Source organism: Tenrec ecaudatus, chromosome 2 (assembly GCF_050624435.1).
Source record: "Tenrec ecaudatus isolate mTenEca1 chromosome 2, mTenEca1.hap1, whole genome shotgun sequence".
In the NCBI taxonomy this organism is placed as follows: Eukaryota; Metazoa; Chordata; class Mammalia; order Afrosoricida; family Tenrecidae; genus Tenrec; species Tenrec ecaudatus.
Genome location: NC_134531.1, coordinates 238,603,578 through 238,624,053, shown reverse-complemented (window position 1 = coordinate 238,624,053; position 20,476 = coordinate 238,603,578).

Here is a 20,476-nt window from a genome sequence, read left to right as displayed (position 1 = left end):
AGGCAATCTATTTAGATTCCTGAAGAGTAGTGATACCTGTTAACTGAATTCGATTCTTATCTTTACCAAGAGAAAGATTTGCTCTCCTATCAATAGGGGCAACCCAGAAGAATATTTTTAGAAGCTCGTAGGAAGAAGGAAACAGCATCCAGCCATTGCAGCCACATCAATGAGGCTTTTTCTTTGCCTGGAAATGCATGCCCTGGCTTTTTAAGGATTTTCTCAAGCAATATGCTTTAAACTTCAGTCTGAGTGTGTTCTGTCCCCTTTATATGACATCTGCTTCAGGAAGTTTGAGGGAAATCCATCTGGAAACAGGCAGGCCATGTCCCCACTGGAAGATGTTGAGCAGTTAGGAGTTCTTAGGAATGTGGTTCCCGGGCAAGATGTGCTCGAGAAGCTAGAACTACTCCAGCGTCGGCCCGGGACTTAGTCTCCACTTTTCCTCCTTCCCCACCCCATCTCATTGTTTTCTGAGAGATTCCCTGCATATATATAATCGGAGTGGCGGTCTGTTCTGTCCTTGCTTTCTGCTTATATGGGGCATAGGGTTTCACCCACCCATATCATGAAATCTCTCCTCATTGACTCTACATATTAAGGGCAACCAGCTTTTCCAGGTGAAGAGTTGCTTGATCTTTGACAATAAGTCATTCAGAGACTTGCCCACCATAGTTGATGTTAAGTTTAGGGAAGTGGAGTGTAATAGTGTGGGGTTTAGAAGAGAAATCATTCTTCTACTGGTTTCTGCTCTGGTTTAGGTGTATTCAGTTCAGACTAAGTTTGTTGTTTCAGGAATTATAGCAACAGTCACACCAGACTGTTGGTCCTCAGAGCAATTTTTTGTCTTAATAATGAAGCAAAAATTGTGTTTCCAAGGGTGGGGCCGGGGTAGGACTGATGGATATCTCATCAATGTTATGTTTGCCTAAGTGCAATACAAGCCTAGGAGCACATCTCACTGCATGCCCCTCCCAGGGGTCTTCATGTAAATTTTATGATAACAACAATCAGGAAGTGGTTGGTTCCTCTAATGTAGGAAGCATCCGGCTGATCTAGGTGTTTACTAATGGGTGACTATTTAGTCCCCTGTGCCTCTGTGTCTCTGCAGACAAAAGCATTGCAAAATGACTGTTATTTGTGACTTTGCTGCTAAAAGCATTGAGGGATAACTCAGTTATTTAAGATCTCTTTGAGGCTCTCTTGAATCCTGCATATCCCTGTGATTGTCTTTGAACCTAGTGCTTTTGTTATTCTAAAGTTAAGAAACTGTGACTAGTTAAGTAACATTTGCATAGATAAGAGTTTAGGAATGTTTAAGTTCTTTGATGTTTGTTTTGTAACCAATTCCCTTGTGTAAGAAGAGTATAAATACCAAGCTTCAAATATACTGGAGACTTCAGTCCATGAGATTGGAGTCCTCTGGATCCCATGCTTTGTATATAGCTCTTTCTTTTCCGTTCATCTGCACGCCTCAGTTCGAACCCAGCTTGATGCGGGATAGCTGGTCTAATCCCCTGCATTAGTCTAACAGGGTGGAACAAAAGACAAATAAAGATAATGACTCTTTCCTATATACTCTAATTCTGAAGATACTTTTAGGCCAACTTTCCCCATTCTTTTTGTGTGTGCCTGTTCGATATATGTGTTCCTGCCTTAATTGATTGGCATATCATTTTCCGTAAGCATACAACGTCACCCTACTTTTCTAGGACTTATTCCGGTCCTCTTTATAGTTTAATTGTTAGAAGTATATGCATGGAACCCTTAGGATGGCTTCGGAATCTTTTGAAGCCTAGAGTGTAGGCCAGGCTGTATTCACCGGCTGCAGATGTTTGCAGAACCAGCGCCTTCTGTTTTGGGCACTAGCATGTTTCTTTCTCTTAATTAGAGGTTGAGGGTAGCACATGGGCTTAGCTGAGAGCTAAAGATTGTGGCAGTGTCAGAGACTTTAAACTTACATTGCTGCTTTTTCTACCAGATACCAGCTTGTCTTCACCAAGAGTTATGGAAACAAGGTCTCTGTCAAATACTTCCTGGTGTAGATCAGTGTCTGTTTATCACCTATTCCAAGCTGTCCCCCTGCCCACCCTCTAATACAGGTCAGGCAATAGTAAAAGACAATACAATGAAAGGAATGAAGATTAAAATCATTACCATCTCTTGTAAAACTGACCTCACTCATGTGTCTATATCTGACAATAGCTAGCCTGAAATGCTTGGTGTCTGTAAGGCTGTTATAGCCATGCGGCCTATTGTCAAACAAACAAACAAAAAGTGCCCTGCTGGGTGCAGCTTTCAAAGCATGCATTTTTCCTGCTAGATGGACATTGAGCAACTTGCTCTGAGTTAGTGTACCCAGTGGCATTGCCTGGGAAGCTTCTCTCTGTTCACAGTGAATTTTTACATAAAAACATTTCCCTCGAACCTTATTTTTATTTATTTGTGTGTGTGTGATGGTCGATATAAGAGAACAGCATGCCACTGTGAAATTTTGTTTCCTGCTTGGGAAAAATGCCTGCCTGGGAAAAAACACAAGTATATGAGTGTGTTTTTTTTTATTTCCAAAAATGTGAAATGTCAATTGATGACAAACCTTGTTCTGGATGTCCGTCAATCTCCCCAACGTATAAAAATATTGACTTATAGTTCGTTTGGAATTTGTTCCACCTGGACAGACTGTTAATCAAGCTTTTGATTTAGAATTTCTGGAAAGGTTGCATAACAGTGTGTGACAAAAAAATAAAAAGGCATAATTTGTGGCAGATGGGTGAACGGTTTTGCCACCATGACAATGCACCCACTCATGCAGGCAGCTCGGTGCATCAATTTTTGGTATAAAACAGCATGCCTCTTTTCCCCCCACATACTTTAATCACCTGATATCTCCCCATGTGAACTTTTTTATTTTTGTGAATAAAAAAGGAAATGAAAGGACAGTGCCTTGATGTAGAAGAGGTGAAGAAAAAAATGAAGGAGCTGCTAACAGCCATTCAAACAGATGAACTTGAAAAATGCATCCAAGAATGGAATCACAGACTTGACAAATGTAGTGGAGAGTACTTTGAAGGTGATAAGGTTGGTTTGTGAAAACTATTAAATACATAGCTTTTAAAGAAACTCTTTCATTTTTTGTACCCGCTCATATGTGTATGTCCTGTCTACTTTCCCTATGTCATTTATCTGTGTGCCACAGAAAGTGTTGAGTAATGCACACAGTGGACCTGGTTGAGCTAGTAAAAAGTCTACATCTGTGCTAGTCCAGAGACATGATTGCTAAAGAACTCAAGGACTTCTGCTATACCCCCATCCACTAAGTAACTTCTGTTATTACTTCCCTGGTGATTGTTAAATTTCTCAAAGACTGCTCCAATTCAACTATACCATAAGAAGAGATTAAAGCTTTAAAAATTACCAACCCCGACCTGAGTGTTCAACTAAGGAGTCTACTTATGACTCTCATTTTACAACCAGTGATATTCTGGCATTGATTTTCCAGTGTATCCTGGCATTTTTACAATGAATATTTAAAGATAATGTAGGACTCCCAATATATACTTTGTGTATGCTCAAAAAGATTGTTCATGTTATTCTGTTAATAGAAATGGGAAGTTTTAAACTGGTGTGATTGGACCCACCTCACAGGAACATAAGGGACATAAAACTGTGATGCAGAGGGAGGAGACGGCACAGAAAGAATTGCCTGTGACAGCCATGTTTCTGCTAATGGAACTCTCCATATAGGTTCTCCGCTGCAAGTCTACATTGGGGGTTTGGCTTCAATATTCATTATTGCTAAAACGAAAAAGGGGTAACAGATTATGGGCTGCCGTTTAAGTTTGTCATAACCTTCTCCATATTACCCATCTAAATCTAAAGGAAAGGCTTGGTATATTGCTATAAAATGGCTACTTTTCCCATTAGGCAAGTGAAGTGTTTTGTTTTGTTTTTTCATTGTCACATAAGTATTCATTTAGATAGATTCCAATTGAGATTAAAACATAGTACTAGAGGTACTTGTGTTACTGATGAGGGAGTACATAATTTAATCATATGGTTAAATTACACGAGGTAAAATCTTGCAAATGTTTAGAGTGGGAGCTAGAATTAATTGGTAGTTTAAAGTAGGGATTCTTGTGGAGAATCCAATGCTGCATTATATTGTAGCAGTCTAACAAAAAGGCTTAGTTCAAGTGTTTATTCACCCAAAGAGGAAAAGGTAACTAGATAGAAAATTTCAACACTGGCCTGTCAGCTTGTCATAGTACAGTGACTGGTGTGTTGCTGTGGTGTTGGAAGCTATGTCACTGGTATTTCAAATGCTATCAGAGTCACTTCGAAGGCTAAGTGGAGCTTCCAGACTAAGAACAGATAAGGAAGATGGAGTTTGCCCTTAACTTCAGAGGAAGTAGTCACTGAAAACATTATGCATAGCTTAGCACTAATTTTCAGATAAGGAAGGCAAAAAGAATGTAAATGGAACATTGCTTGAGATAATTTGGAGTATGAGCCACACTCTCCAAATGTGATTGAGGAGGAGCTGATTTCTTGGAGTGGAGACCACCCTAAGAAGGATAAAGCCTGTGGAAATGTAACCTTCAGGATCTGCATTTGCTGATGGGGCACCACTCAAATTAAGGGAAAACAGCTGCAAAAAACTTGGATTATGCAAAATATGATTCTAGGAAAATTAGAAGTGATTAAAAATGAAATGGAATGCATCAAGATCCTAGGCTTTAGTGAAATGAAATGGACTGGCATTGCCATTATGAATCAGAAAATTTATGACTTGCAATACCAGGAATAACATAATCAAGAGCAACAGCATGACATTCATTGTCAAAGAGGATATTGTAACACCAATCATTAGGTAAAATGCTGTCAGTAATAGGGTTTTATCTATCTTCCTTCAAGGAAATTATAAAATATAATTATTATTCAAATTTATGCACCAAACACAAAAGGTACTAAGAAAGAAATTACAGAAATCTAAAATAAAATTTAGTCAGAAATTGCTCAAACTTGCAATTAAGATGCATGGATAAATATTGCTAATTGGATGCATAAGTTAGAAACAAGGAAGAAGGAAGATTAATTGAAAAGATATGGCCTTGGTGATAGAAATGATGCTAGACATTGCATGATAAACTTAACAAAATCAACAACTTGTTCAGAACAAATACCTTTTTCAACAACACAAAAAGTGGAATATACACATGGATTTCTACAGATGGAAAACACAGAAGAAAAATTCAGTATATCTATAGGAAGACATGGTGAAGTTCAATATCAACAACTAAAATCAGACCAGGAAGTAACTGCAATAGACCATCAATTGCTCATATATTGGTTCAGGATAAAGCTAAAAAAAAGAAAAGAAATGAAAACAAGTCCAACGTAGTCAAAATGTGATCTTGATTCTACTCCATCTGAATTTCAAGAACATCTCAAGAACAGTTTTGATGCATTGACAACTAATGACCGAAGACCTGATTTGCTATGGGAGGATATCAAGAATACCATTCATGAAGAAAGCAAAATGTCTTGACAAAGAAAGAAGGGATCAAAGTGGATGTCAGAAGGTGCTCTGAAACTTGCTCCTAATGATAGAGTAGCTAAAGCAAATGGAAGAAAGGGTGAGGTAAAAACTGAACAGAGCCTTCCAAAGGCCAGCTCCAGAAGACAAAGGCAGATATTATAATGAGATGTGTAAAGACCTAGAATAGAAAACCAAAAAAGAACACCGTCAGCATATCTGAAACAGAAAGAACTCAAGAGAAAAAAATCAAGCTTTGAGTTGCAATATTGAAGGATTCAAGGGAGAAATTATTGAATGTTGCAAGAAGCACCCAAAGAAATGGAAAGAATACACAGAGTGACCGTACCAAAAATAATTAGTCAGCATTCCATCACTTCAGGAGAAACAAGTGAGCAAGAAGCAATGGTGTTGAAGGATTAATGTCAAGCTGCACTGACAGAATTAGGTAGCAAAAAGGCTCCAGAGACTGATGAAATATCGATTGAAATGTTTCAATTAGCAGATGAAGATCTGAAAGCACCTACTATGCTAGAAAATTTGAAAGACAACTATTAGTCAACTGACTGGAAAAGTTCCATATATGTGCCCATTCCAAAGAAAATAACCCAACAGAATGTGCAAACTATAGAACTACATCATTGATATTACACACAAGTAAAATTTTTTGAAGTCATCCATCAATGTTTGCAGCTGGACATTGACAGGGACCTGCCAGAAGTTCTGCCTGGATTTAGAAGAGGACTTGAAACAAAGAGTATTATTGTTGATGGCAGACAGTTCTTGGCTCAAAGCAGAGGATATTGGAAAAAGCAACACTTGTGCTCCATTGACTATGCAGAGGCATTTGACCAGAAAGGTGCACATCAGGCTTGTATCCTCTCACCATACTTGTTCTATCTCTATAATGATAAAATCATTAGAAGAGTTGGCCTGGATGCAGAAGAATGTGGCATTAGAATTGGAGGAAGTTTTATTAACAGTGAGTTATGCACATGACTCAAATTTGCATGCTGAAAGTGAGAAGGACCTGAAATACTTGCTGATGAAGATCAAGGATCAAAACTTTAATATGGATTACAACTGTCTGTAAAGAAGATCAAAAGCCTCACAAGTGGATTAATAGGTAACATCATAATAAATGAAGAAAATATTGAAGTGGTGAAGGATTCTGTTTTATTTGGTTTCACAATCACTGCTCATGGAAGAAGCAATCAAAATATCAAAAGACACTGACTTTAGAAATATCATGCACAAGACTTCTTCAGAGTATTGAGAAGTAAGGATATTATGCTTAGGTCTAAGGTATGTCTGACCCCAGCCCTCCATTGCCACATACACATGCTGAAGTTGGGCACTGAATAAGGAAGACCACGGAAAAATCCATCTTTTCACTGTAGGAGTAGGATCTCATTCCTTTTGAAGTAGACCAATTAGACAATAGTCACTGTGTTTGGAATATTAGAAAAAGGTGATTTCTCTCTAAACATGTTATGTTTACCTTTGAAAGCCCCCTTTCAATTTCTGCTGAATGTACAGCAATTATTCTGACAATATTTTTTAGCTCTTTGCACATATTCAGCGATTGTGCAGTTCTCTCATAATATCACCTGGGAATTTTGGAAATAGCACAAAGATGAAAGGAATGACAGTGTATCGCCATCTGGTTGTTTGGCACTTATAATCTTTATGTTATGTTTGTGTTTTCTGAAGTAATAAATGCAAGGAATAAAAAAGTAGTATTTCATCAGAAGTATACTGAGTTTTATGAAATGAGTAAATAAATATTATAAGAATGCTTCCATCTAACTGTTCATGCCTAGGCAGAATGGATACGACCATGGGTGCTTAGAATATGCTGCGTGCAGGTGAATGTTAAAAGAGGAGGAAGGAATGCAAATATGTGATTTCCACAAAGGTGCCTGCTTGGTAACCCGCCTCAGAGAGAACCTTGATTACAAGTGCCATTTTAACAACTGGCTTGCCAAACTCAGTAACAAACAGGTATTCAATCTGCCAAACTGGTGCAACCTGGCTGCATCCCATTACTGGTGTCAAGATGTTGTTGAGGGCAGTGGGGAGAGGTTGAATGCAGGGGAGATGAAAGGGATCCAGCAAAGCAGGAGGGCTTGGATGGATGGAGGAAAAGCGGGGTGCCTGGTGATGAGAGGAGGCAGTAGAAAGCAGTGGGAAACATCCCACTGTGCGCACTTCTCACGCCTGCAGTGGTAAAAAAGATGTCTGGGGGAGGAGGGCCTGCCATGCTTCATCCATCTCAAGATGAACTGAAGGGAGTTCTCAGAGGCTTGAAGCAATTGGAAGGGAACCAGCGCCAAAGAAAATGAATTCCCATTGCCCAAGACTCTTGTCGAATGCCAATTTTGCATAATGATTTGTTTTTTTGGAATCTAACCAATCCATAATTGAGTAATATATACATGATCAAACATTTCGAAAGTAGTCCTATGATTGGGGATGTTTGGAAGGCTTTCTGTGCAGTGTCATTAAATCTTCAAAGCAATCTTTTGTGATAATTGAACATGATCTCTATTTTTAGTAGGAAGAAAACTGAAAATAGGTTAAGCATCATAGCTAAGTCAAACAGACAGTAAAAATGGGGCAGGGTTAAGTTTTTAATTCAAACACCGTGTTGGAGAACTGAATATTGCACTGTTCATTTTCTACTAGGCTAGGCAATGACATCAGAGGACTGGGTTGGTCTCAGAGCAAGCCAAAGCTTCCTGGAGTCAGGTTGTTCCATTCATTGCTGATTTAGCAATAGTCATGTATTCCAGGATCTGTCCATTCACTGTAGAAAACATCTAAAATATGTTTTTCATATTGTTCTCAATTATTCCAAATATTAATAAAGCGGAGGTCTCCTTTCCTCATATGAGATCCTGAGGGAAATGAATGCACTAGTCCCTTGTTTTTTCCACGTTAATTTATCCTCCTCTCCTTCCTGCGCTTCCTCAGACTGCCTTCTATGTCATTTCCTTTCTCATAAGGCAGCTCAACACTCTTCTCAGGGTTGGAATTACAGAGCACCAAATGGAACACAATGACAGAAATTTCAAAGATAGTATCGATCCATGTGGTTTAGGCTGGTGAACCCTGTTGTTATCAGATTAAAATATAATCACAGTTCAGAAGCAAGCATGCCCCAGTGTGAACCCCCCATTGCTTCAGGATATTCCAAGTATAATCAAGATTGTGAATGGTAAATATGTGAAAGTCGAGGATGCACTGCGCTCTCTGACATGGTGCCAGCATTTTATATTATTCTATTAACAACTATTCTGAGCCTTGTCTGTTCTTACCAGATGCCATTTAAAATCTGTTCTTGTTTTTCTCTGCCATATCCTGGTAATTTTGAAGGCTTTAAATTGAGGAACTAGTAACTGTGTAATACAATTTAACATTTCTCACACCCAAATGCTCCCTCTCTCTCTTTCACACACACAATTAACATTCATTATTTTGCCAAAAATGATCAATATTAAATTTCCATTTCAAAATTGTCAAGTATGAATAAATATATAATTTCTGGATTCTGAATTTGTTCAGTATATTGCTTCTAATAGATAATATAGTCTAGGTATCTGTGTTCCTTAATGCCCCTGGGCAGTCCAATGGTTTATGATCAGATGCTACACTAAGGTTGATGGTTGGAACCAAACCAGCAACACTATGAAAGAAAGGCCTGATAATTTTCTCCCATACAGATTGCAGATCAGGGAATCCTTAGGAGAAGTTTTTCTCTGTAACACATAGATCACCAAGAATGAATTTAGTAACAAGTTTGAGTCCAATGTTGTATTTCAACGCAGCAAAAATGCATTTGTGTGAAACAGCAATGACGTTATTATACTCACAATTCTAATTTAATTTATATAGCAGATCACAATAGAGAAGACTTACCTATGACTCCAGAATAACTAAGCTTAGGCGACTCTAATAATTGTAGGGAAAAAATCAAATGTTGAATGTGACACATGTCTGGGATCTCAGTTCAGGAGTCTTCTAGTCCAAAATATTATATTCTTCTAGTCCAAAATATTATATTCACACTCCTGTCTGGCCAGGGCTGTGCTAGCTGGCATAACTGAAGCTTTCTGTCCGTACAATAGTCGATGTCAGTCTCTCTTTATCTTTCTTTTTCTTCCTCTCTCAACATACGATCTCTTCATATTTTGTATGAAGCATCCTCACACCTTAACAAAGTTCTTGGGCTTATTACATAGTGGCTTGGGTCCTTCACTGGAAAAATTCTTAGAAAACTACATGATTTTTGTTAATTATTTCTGTAAGGTCAACAATGTAGCTTTCTTAACATTCTGCACATTTTTTGGTACCACTCGGCAATGAAGAAAAAACCACAATCAAGAGGAATAAAATTACAATCTATCTCTCAATTAAAAGTAGAAAAAGGCTGTTACATTCTTTTAAGACCATAATATCTACCATATATACTTGTATATAAGCCAAGTTTTCAGCACATTTTAATGCAGTTTTTGTGGCAAAATTAGGTGTGTCGGCTGATATTCGGTCAGCTTATGCTCTAGTATATACGGTATGTGGTTCAGAACCAACCATGTTTTAAAACATATAATGAACTGGATTAAATATTTGTTGCAGCTTAAAACCAATTGCCTTCTGGTCAGTGACAGTTCATGAATGTCTCAAATATGTCAGAGTACAACTGTCCTGCACAGAGTTTTCCAGACTGATTCTTCAGAAGTAGGTTTGTTGCTAGTAAAGGATTTTTGTTGGAACTTGAATTTTTAAACTTTCTATTACCAGCCAAGAATGTTAACCATTTACACCACCTGAGGACTTTATGTTATAGTTTAATTCATATAAATCAGATATAAATGCATGTCACTGTCCCTTCACCATAAACACATTACCAATTTATTCACATAACCTTTCTCTTGGACTCTACAATGCAACTAACTTTTATCTCATTGAAAACTGTGGGCAAAATTGAATCAAAGATCCATATTTGGAATTGCTGGGGAAGTCGAGGTTTGGAGCTGGAAGACAGGTGTGAGTGTCCTGGGTCACAGGTGGAGAAACTGGTCACATCGGATCCTGATCCTCACAAGGGCAGGGTGTCAGCCACTTTTAGGGAACCCTCTTAAATTAAAAGTTTAAGATCCACATTTGTACCCCTTCCAAAGATAGATGACCTAACAGAATTCTCAGATTAAAGAACAATATCTTTGATATTATATGCAAGTAAATCTTTACTTAAGATCATTTAACAACCCAGCAGTACATTAGCAGACAGCTTCCAGAAATTCAGGCTAGATTCAGAAGAGGATGTGGAACAGGGACTGTTAAGTTTGCTTGTGTTTTTATTGATCATGAAGCATATTTCATGATATGGATCTAGCAAACCATGCATAGCCTTGAGAACAATCAGAATTCCAGAGTATTTCATTGTGCTCATCCAGAACTCGTACACGGATCAGGAAGCAGTTGATCGGAACAGTCTTAGGGAATCCTGAATGGTTTAATATCAGGAAAGAGGTATCCAGGTTGTGTCCTGTCACCATACTTATTCAACCTGTACGCTGGACAAATCACTGGAGAAGCTGGATAATACGAAGAGAAATGCAGCATCTGGATCTGAGAAATACTTACGAACAGCCTATCAGATGTAGATGACGCAGCCTTGCTTGTGAAAATAAGAGGACTTATAGCCTTTGATGATCAATGTCAAGGATTTCAAGCTTCATATTGAGTACAATTTAACATAAAGTAAATACAAATTCTCACAACTGGACAAGGAGTTAACACCATAATAAATGGAGAAAAGTTGAAGTTATCAAGGATTTCATCTTTTTGGATCCATAATCAATGCTCCTGGAACCAGCAGTCAAGGTATCAAATGATATATTGCATTGGATAAATATGTTGCACCAGACTTCTTTGAAGTCCCAAAAAGCAGGGGGATTACGCTGAGGGCTGAGGTGTGCCTGAGCCAAGCCATAGTATTTTCAATCACCTCATATGCACATGATAGTTGAACACTGAATAAGGAAAGCCAGCTAAGAATTGATTCATTTAAACACTGCTGAAAGAGCCGAAAGATCTGTCTTGGCAGTAGAGCAGAAGGCCTCTTTAGAAGCATGGATGGCAACATACTTTGTACATTTCATCAGGAGGCACCAGTCCCTGGAAAAGGACATGCTTTTAGGTATAGGCCCTGGTCTATACCTAATTGTGAGGATGGCACATAACCATGGCATTGTTTTGTTCTTTTTTACATAGAGCTGTTCTGAGTTGGGACGGACTTGAAGGCACCTAACCACAACATAAAGGCACCATATATTCAGGCATTAACAATAATAGATAGACTTATAATAAATGGTGAATTACAATATATTCTTGCTATCTTAATAACATTCCAGTGATATATATAGTCTGAGTAAAAATGAAAAAACTCAGGAGTTTATTTTTGCAGGTTTCTACTTGTCTGTCAGTTTCTTATACTAACATGGTGCTGTGCTGGTATAAACAGTGCCACCAGTATTTCCAGTGCCAGCCGAGTCATCAAGGGGAAGAAATTTCAGCAGACCTTTCAGATGAAAATCAGATTAGAAACAGGAAATGTGCAGTCGACTTCTGAGAGATAAGCCACCAAAACTATATGAATAGTAGTGGAAAATTGTCTGATATGATTCTGAAAGATGAGCCCCTCAGACTAAAAGACAATCAAAATACAACTTGAAAAGAGCTGCCTCCTTAACCTTGAAATCACCTTAATGACATGGATAAACCAAAGCTTTGGGGGGGCTTCCATTTTCTGATAGAGTATGACTCAAAATTAGAAGAACTGCTGCAAACATTTATTAGTAAACAGAACATGAAATGACTAGGGAAATTGAAAGTTATAATGGAAAAAGGAAATGGACAAAGATGGATATCTTAGGCACTTAGTTGGTTGAAATGGACTCTTATTGGCCATTCTTCACCTAACAGTCATATGGATTATTATACCAAGAGTGAAAAATGCAAGAGGAATGACATTACATTCCTTATTCAAAAAAAATCTGAAGACAAACCTTGAGCTAACAATGCAGTATGTGATAGAATAGAATCTATATAACTATGTGGAAAACCAGCTAATGCAACTATTATTCAAAGTAATTTATTGACCACTAAATATAAGGATAAAATTTTTGATGAACTTTACCAACTTCTGTAGGCTGCAATTGATAAATATGGAATCTAGAGACATTGATAATTGCTGATAAAAAAGACAAAAATTTGAAACAAAGAGGAAGATTCATTAGCTGGAAAATATGGCCTTGAAGACAGAAAGAATGGTGAAAATCTCATGATTGAAATTTGCCATGCCAATAGATACTTCATTGCAAATTTCCTTCTCAACAACATAAATGGTGACTATAGTCTTGCACCTAGCCAGATGGAATCACAGCAATCAAACTGACTACATTTGTGAAATCATACGATCAAGAAGCTCAATATAATCAGTCAAAAGAGGCTAAGAGCTGACTGTGGAATGGAGCTACAATTATTCATATTCAAGTTCATATTGAAGCTGAGATAAATTTAAAACACCCTTCAGAGACAAAATATAATCTTGAGTATATCCCTCCTGAACTTAGAGACTCTCTGAAAGATCAGTTTTCCACTGAATAGTAATGACCAGATGCCATCACGAACATCATTCGTGAAGAGTAGAGTCATTTTAAAAACAGGAAAATAAGAAAAAAGTCGATTGAATGCCAGAAGAGATTCTGAAATTTTCTCTTAAACAAAGAAGCTAAAGTGAATGGAATAAATGATCAATTAAAAGGGTTGAACAGAAAATTCAAAGGTAGATCAAGAAGACAATGCAAAGCATTATAATGAATAAGCAGTTAAAAAACAAAAGAGAACAGACTCAGCATTTTTCAAGCTAAAATGAAAGAATTCAAATTTCAATTTGAAAAACTGGATGATTATGTGGGCAAAATATTGAATGATGAATGATGCAGGAAGCATGAAAAGATGATTGAAAGACTACAGAGAACAGCTTTACCGAAAACACTTGGTCAATTTTCAACCATTTCAAGAGGCACCATATGGTGTATAACTAAAGGTATTAAAGGAAGAATTTCAAGCTTACACTGAAGATATTTATTTTAAATAAATCCTCAGTGATTGATGGAATACCAGTTGACGTATCTCAATGAAGCGATGCAGTCCCAGAAGCAGTCACTACCCTATGTTTGGCAAGACAGAAGTATGATAGTTACCTGGACAAATTATTGGAAAACATCACCTTTGCACACATTACAAAGAAATCCAATCCTTCAGAATGCAGAAAACATTGAACAATATTAATAATAGAGCAAATAAGTAAATTTTTGCTTCAGGCAATTTTTAAAATGGGTGCTGCATTTCACGCTGTCTGAAATTCAATCTTTATTCAGAAAAGAATATAGAAGGAATGCCATGGCTAATGCCAGATAAATCTTACCTGAAGCAAAAATAAAGGGGCTCTTCTTCCCCCAGGGGCCTCCTTATGAGAAAGCCTTACTCCCAAGCCATTCCAGCAGGCTATTCACTGGTTGACTGGCATGACTTCACCTCTAGTCAGGACTTCTTGTTTGCTTTATATTGAGTTAAAATCTATATTAAAGACTATAGATTTTGATCTTCATTCAATAAAACACCAATCTCACTGGCATCAAGGTGATGCCAACTCACATTGTCTTTATAGACAGGGTAAAACTGCTCCTGTGAGTTTCCGAGATTGGAACCCTTTACAGGGGTAAATAGCTCCAACTCGCTTCTGTAGAGTGACTGGAGGTTTTAAACTACTGACTTTTGGATCACATCCTCATGCTAATCACGGTACCACCAGGGCTCCTTTAACCTTTGTTAGTAAGTGCATCTACTCCCTTTCCCTTTCAGGAAGCGAAATTGTCTCATCTGCATGCCACAGGTTGTGAATGAACTTGCATGTAATCACACTGTCACTGTAATGTTTCATATGGCTCAGCTCCTCAAAGGGCTCATCATGCAAACTGAGAAATGCGGTGAAAAGATGCAGTCACGAAGCACACCATTCCTGACTTTAAATCATCTTATCCCTCTGTTCTGTTGTAACAATTGCCTCTTGATCTATATATAGGTTTAAGATGAGCACATTTCAGGGCTCTAGAAGTTGAATTTCCCCCAGTAATATCCACAGTTTGCTATGGTTCGCACAGTCATCTGGCTATGCATAGTCAATAAACATATGTCTGATATATCTGTGTTCATTTCTCTTCCACTTCACCTTCCTGCTGCTAGCCACCCTTAGGGTGCCAGAGTCCTGCCCCATGTCCACTAGACTTGAAACCATGTAACTCTGCACTCACGGCCTGTGATCTTCCTATAATCTCCATCATTTCAGTGAATGCATTAATTCACAGAGGGACTTATGGATTTTGAGTTACACTGGGTTGGGATGCTTTCTTGATATATAATTATTTCTTGATATCAATGTATTTCTCATACATATATGAATGTCACTGGATTTGTTTTTCTAGTAAACCTGGCCAAACACATGGACTAATAGACAGCATATGTTGGTAACATAAAATAAACAGGAAAAATATGTGGAAGTCTCAAGAATTTTGTTTAACTTAGATCCACAATTAATTGTCATGGAAACAGCAGTCAAGAAATCATGTGACATCTTGCACTGGGAAAATCTACTGCACAAGACCTCTAATACGATTTGAATAGCTTGGATATACTTTCCCCAAACCAAGTTATTTCAATTGCCATTGAAGCACATGGACCTGACAAAGAATAAGGAAGACCCAAGAATTCAAATTCATTTGAATTATTGTGTACCTGAATAATATTCACAAACTACCAGAAGAGCACATCTTTTCTTGGAGGGGGTAAAGATGTTCCTTAGAAATGAAGATGGCAAAGAGATAATGTCTGGGGTCTTAAAGTCTTGAAGGTAAATAAGCAGCCATCTAGCTCAGAAGCAACAAAGTCCACATGGAAGAAGCACACCAGCCTGTGCGATCATGAGGTGTGGAAGGGTATAAGGTATAAGGCATCATCAGGAAAAAAAAAATCTAACCATAGTGAATGAAGGGGGAAGGGCAGAGTGGAGACCCAAAGCCCATTTGTCGGCCACTGGAGATCCCCTTGCAGATGGGTCTAGGGGAGGAGATGAGTCAGTCAGGGTATGATGTAGCACCAATGAAGCATACAGCTTTCCTCTAGTTCCTAAATGCTTCCTCTTCCCCGCCCCGACTATCATGACCCGAATTCTACCTTGCAAGTCTGGATAGAGCAGAGGATGTACACTGGTGCAGATAGGAGCTGGAGGCACAGGGAATCCAGGGCAGATGATACCTTCAGGACCAGGGGTGTGAGTGGCGATACTGGGAGAGTAAAGGGAGAGTGGGTTGGAAAGAGGGAACCGATTACAAGGATCTACATGTGACCTACTCCCTGGGGGATGGACAACAGAAAAGGGGGTGAAGGGAGATGTTAGACAGGGCAAAATATGACCAAGTAATAATTTATAGATTATCAAGGGCTCATGAGTGAGGTGGGAGCAGGGAGGGAGGGGAGAAAAAGGAGACCTGATGCAAAGGGCTTAAGTGGAGAGCAAAGACTTTGAAAATGATGAGGGCAAAGAATGTACAGATGTGCTTTACATAACTGATGTACGTATGGATTGTGATAAGAGTTGTATGAGTCCCTAATAAAATGTTTTTTTTTAAAGAAATGAAACTGGCAAGCTAGTTCACAAAATATAGACCTATTACCAAGAGTGACCAGTCGCTTGAAAAGAGGCAGTGAGGAAGACAAAGATCTTCAATGAGATGAACTGGCACAGTGACTAAACCAAATGATTCAAACATTCGAGAAATTGGGAAAATAACTTAGTATTGAGTAGTGTTTTTCTCTATTACATGTTTAGAGTTGCTATAAGTCAGATTCGACCAGATGATGGTTCCTAATGATAAGATTTTTTCCCCTCAGAAATATTTCAAACAATTCATTAATATCTAATTAATGGGAGAAGAAAAGACATGTAGAAATTGCAGTACAACAGACTCTCACTTAGATCTAAGCATATTTCTAGTCATCATTCGTGTCCAAAAGCACTGTACAAAATGTTCAAAATGTTGTCATAAAACAATTTGGTCACAACAGAAATAGATTCACGATTTAAGACACTGCGTTAAAAAGTAATATAATCTGACAAGTGAGAAAATATAAATAGAATTAAATTTAAATGTCTGGATACATGTAAACTGTGTAGTATCTAAACAATCAAACTTTAACTTTATTACTTATCATTTAAATGGATAATTATAACCTAAATATTTATTCAAATATGTTTATCACTTTGCCATTTATTAACTATCAATATGACAAAAGTCAATGTTTATTAGTGATATATGCTTGTATTGGTTTGGGTACTTTAGAGAAACAAATCCACAGAAACTCATGTATGAGAGAGTTTTATATAAAGGTTAAAAGTACACATCAAGAAAACATCCCAACTCAGTGCTGCCCAAGCCCACAAGTCCAACATTAACCCATATATCCAATGCCAATCCACAAAGTCCTCCTCCATCTTACAAACACACACTATGATGCCAACTGCAGGAGGAAAGCCGAATCAGTGAATGTGTAAGAATCTCAGCACTGGAAGGGGTCTCCACAGGGTTGCTCCAGCCCCAGGGCTGCATCAGGATAGGTCCGTGTGGCTTCTCCTTGGGGATGACTTGTAGGAAGTGAGCCTTGCCAGCTGAAGCAGGGAACTGGCTAAGGCAGCTACACCCTGGTCTGACCATCACAAAGCATGAGACCCAAGAACTAGAAAGGTGAGGCTCACCAAGCCATTTATCCCTCCACCCTTCAAATAACCCCACATGTTATCGGCCAGGTTGGCACAATAAACTTTAACTATCTAAATGCGTTTATCACTTTGCCAATTATTAACTATCAATATGACAAAAGTCATTGTTTATTAGTGATATATGCTTCTGGTAGGTTTCTTTTAAGTAATTCAATAGTGTTTTGCTTTAGCAAAAAAAACCCAATAAAATGCATGCTACCCAGAAGCCCTGATGGTGTTTCGAGCTAGGAGTTGGGCTGATAATCTCAAGGTTAGCAGTGCAAACCCACGAGCTACTCTGCAAGAAAATGTTGAGGCTGTCTGATTCCATTACGATGTTCATTCTTACAAACCCTGCATATGGTTACTAAGAGTCAGAATTGAGTGATGGCAGTAGATTTGGTTGAATTTTGCCAAATGAGAGTAAAAAATATGTAGACTATAGATGTAGGAAATAAATACTATTTTGCTCATTTGGTTTAACTGTTAATAAGACAAAATGCTTATTAATAGTCATGGATAGGAATATAAATATGGACATGCACAAACATAAATAGCCCTAATCAAATAAGTAGAGATAGGTATTTCTCCAATTGACATTGAATTAGAAAACTCTGTATACAAGTTATAGTAATCTTTAAAAAATTTAATTGCAAATTGGAAGAATAGCTTTCCGCATAATGTAAACCTTTCATTTCCTTGACTATTTTTAGTTATTAGAAGCAGATGGTGTTTTGACGGTAAACACAATTAATTTACATTTTACAGAAATTACTCAATTAGAATTGGACTTCATGTCTCACATGTATTGAATTTCATTGTTATACATACGGTTTATAATTCAGCCAGCTGTCATAAATGTACACTTTTCAATTTTATAAATTATTTTCTAAACAGAAATAATCTGCCCATATTTTCTCAAAAACTACCTATGAAATATCTTATTTTACAATAGATTTTAAATAATGTTTTAGGCAACCTAATTACCTTGCTTATCAGGAGACTTAAAATATATTCCTAATTTTAGGCCATATTATCATTTTGCATAACTTAATTTATTATGGTGTGCTTATCTTTTTCAGTTCCAAACAAATATTTCATTGTTCAAAATTTTAAAAATACTAATGGTGGCAACACACATGTACATCATATCATGAAAGCACTCTTGAATCTCATATTTTTATACTAATGATTTTCCAGGTTATAGTATCTAAAAGCCAACAATCTAACAAACAATTAAAACTGTATCCAATAATCCAGATGTTTGTTCTACATACTGCTACTCACAGAAATGAGTTGTGTGTGACTTCTGGCAAGATGTTGGACTAGACAAACATGCTACACAGACCTTTTACAAAATGACATGAGAGACCAAATGAATCATATGGATGAGTGTCCTAGAACCCTGAGCTTCAGGGGAAAAGATGAAGTTGATTGAATATTAACTAGAGCAAAAAGCGGAATAAAAGAGCCAGGCCATCTAGCACGGAAGCAAAAAAGCCCACATGGAAGAAGCACACCAATCTGTGATGATCAGATGTCAATGGTATTAAGCATCAAGAAGACCCCAAACAAAAAACATTTTGATATAAATAAGGGGGGTCAGAATGGAGACCCAAAACCCATCTGTAGATAATTGGCCATCCAGTCACAGAAGGGTCACAGGAAGGGATGAGCCAGCCAGAGTGCAGTATAGCATCAATAAAACATGCAACAGTCCTCTAGTTTTTAAATGCTTCCTCCCCTCCACTATCATGACCACAGTTTTATCTTACAAATCTGACTAGACCAGATGTACACTGATACAGATAAGAGCTCTTCACACACTGAATCCAGGGCAGATAATCTCCCTAGTACTAATAATGAGAGTAACAGTACCACGAAGTTAAGGGGAAGGTGGGAGAAAAGATAGGGAGACCAAGGGGGGAAATAATAACAATGATTGACTTAAAACCCCTACCCCCAGTGGGCCAAATGCCAGAAACGTGGATGAAGTGAGATAACAGATGGTGTGAACGATGAAAATTAAAATAATATTCGTATAATTTATCAAGGGTTGATGAAGTTGGGAGGGTGAGGGAGGGAGGGAGAAAAGGAGGCCCTGATACAAAGGGCTCAAGTAGAAAGAAATGCTTTGGAATTTATTATGGCAACATATGTACAAATTGATCTATGGATTGTCACAAGAGCTATTAGAGCCCCCAATAAAATGATTTATTAAAATTAAAAAATATATATAAAGTTAAAAATAAATAAAATATAATAAAAGTGTCCAGAAAGGAAACAATGTATTGAACTGTCCACTGGCTAATGGTTATGCTTGCTGAGGACTAGCAGGAGCATGCACCTGGGTGGCTGACAAGAAGAAAGATCAGCACATCCCTTTTTCCCCCACGCTCTCCTGGTGATCAAAGGCATGATCTGTCACTCATCCAGCAAGGGTTACAGGTTTTAACCACCCACCAAAGGTTTGTTCAAGCAAACGTTTGTTACAACCAAACCTTTGTACAACCTTTGATTGTACAAACAATTACCTGACTGAGCCCTAAAGTCAAAGAAACATAACAAAATGTTCTTTTGCAACAACTGATCACTGAAATACCACACCCATTTCAAACTTTCCCTCCCCTGTCTTGATTCAACATGCTGGAAAGCAGAATATCAAAACGGCACCTTTGCAGTTTGCTGTGGCCACGTGATGTCGTTTTATCCAACGAGATGTAGGCAGAAATCCCCAAAGAGCTCCCTTCTGGAACAAAGCGATAAATGTTTGAGAACTTCTTGCCCTTTGCCATTTGGCTGATGCAGTTTTCTTGCCTGCAAAGTGGGTCGGAGGGTTTGAGGTTCCACGGCTACCCTGTGTTTGTGAATAAGAGCCAACAGAAATCCAACTGCTGTAACATGAACATTAATCCAACCCACACTTTCCCACTTCTCAACTGCCCATGTGGCACTCTCTGCCCATAGCCACCTGGAGCAAGGGCAGAGCTCACAGGTGGAATAAGCATGGTCTCCCAGCTCCCCAGAGACAGCTGTTGAAATCCCAAAAGACAGCA